Here is a 1,776-nt window from a genome sequence, read left to right as displayed (position 1 = left end):
CCACTATCCCCCCCCCCCCCCCCATCACGCTATTATTCCTATATTGACCTTTACCACACCTCCGGGCTGTTCTGACCACAGTTCTTTAAAAATCTGGGTAAAGGAAACCAAATGAAATGTCACCTGCCTCTGCAGAATACAGAGATTTGGACCCAAGGAGCCAATTGCCAGGCCCCATTGCTGACAGATGGCAGTGGGGCAGATGTATGCCTTCCAGTGAAATTTCTGGTGACATTACAGTGTAGGGCAGCAGAGGTGGTCTAATGTCCCATGAGTCATCATGTCCTATACACTGTGTATAGGATGTCAGGATGCCGAGGGACATACCATCGATGCAGCAGAAAAGGGACTGGTCCAAGAGAAAGCTGGCTCTGAGGAGCGGGTGAGTATAACCCTGGAGTTCTGCTTTAATGTCGACAAAAATCTAAATTCCAGAGAGAGCTGTGAAAATGCCAGCACAAGTTTACTATCATGGAAAATAATTTTTCATTTAAGCACTCTCAAATGTTCCCCTTGTCTTCCCCATCAAGTCCTGAAAAATCATATAAAAAAGTCCATGAAAAGTAACCCCTGAAATGAATGTACATAATATGTGGCCAATATCTTGTATCAAAAGATGTTAAGCAAGCTTTGTTTTGCTGTGCTTTCTTCTAACTAACCCATAGTGCTTCACGAATCCTCTGTCATGTATTGAATGTTTATTTGTAAAACAAAGATTATGTAAATAATGAAAATATATATATTTATAACCTATAAGCTTTTGTTCCATTGTGAATAAGGAAAACAGTATTTCATGAAAATGTCTGGAGTACAGAAGTGTCTGAGATGCTGCGAGTGCTACCTCTGACACCTATAATCATTCCATGGTTCATATAACGCACTCCCCCCATTCTAATATTTGACAATGATTTATGTATTGAGGTTCAGGCGCAAGATTTGCTGTTTACAACAACAATTAACAATCTGGTGTACCAAATCCTACTTGTTTTTTCTCTTTAGTTAACCCCTCCAATAGTATTTTATCATAGAATGCTTCTGAAAAAGGGTAGTAAATAGGAATGCTTACTTTGTTGGCTTTAACATCATCTATGGCAGATATGAGCAGTGCATAGATGTGACCTAAAAGTATTGTGGGAGATATTAGATAAGATTTTTATATAATGGGATGGACAATTTGGCTGGGGGACAGTTTTGCTAGACAGAAGGGACTCAGGTGAGGCTGGAGGAGCATAGAGGTGGTGATCAGAGAGTAGCTATAGTTTGTATTGTATATTATTTGTCTTACATATGTTAGGCCCTGGTTGTAAGATGATGATTCAGTATTTGTTATGTAATGTAATTGTGTCATTCAACATTTTTTGTGCATGCATGTCTCTGTGTACGATATAATATTTACTCAACTGTTGTTGCCTTACTTTGTTGCTGACAACCACCTTACGAAGAGTATTTTTGTTATTGAATTAATAATTATATAAATACAGTAAACTCTCTGTATTATCTGGTATTCAACTAACCAGAACTCTCATCTAACCAGAAAAAAAATCCACTGTGTTCTACTGTTCTGCTAATCTGCGGCATGTATTATCCTGGAAATGATCGGGTGCTTATTTGTCTTTATTTGTTTTAAATGTGTCTATTTGTCTTAATTTGCTTTTAATTACTGCATTTCAATATTATTATGAAGTCAATACAGAGTTTATGTTGTGGTATGGTATAGAATGGAGTATGGCATTAGTTAGACCTATTTTAATAGTAACTCTCAAGCATATATATATA

General features: G+C 37.3%; 1 protein-coding gene across 2 annotated transcripts in view; it reads right to left on the bottom strand.

Moving 5' to 3' along the window:
- USP2 (ubiquitin specific peptidase 2) overlaps positions 1-1,776 on the bottom strand; it is a 64,407-nt gene that overhangs the window by 14,308 nt on the left and 48,323 nt on the right. The window lies entirely within an intron of this gene.

Source organism: Nanorana parkeri, unplaced genomic scaffold (assembly GCF_000935625.1).
Source record: "Nanorana parkeri isolate BGI_ZX_2015 unplaced genomic scaffold, ASM93562v1 scaffold1289, whole genome shotgun sequence".
NCBI classification, from domain to species: domain Eukaryota; kingdom Metazoa; phylum Chordata; class Amphibia; order Anura; family Dicroglossidae; genus Nanorana; species Nanorana parkeri.
Note: the sequence above shows the minus strand (reverse complement) of the source record. Positions and strands in the feature narration are given on the sequence as shown.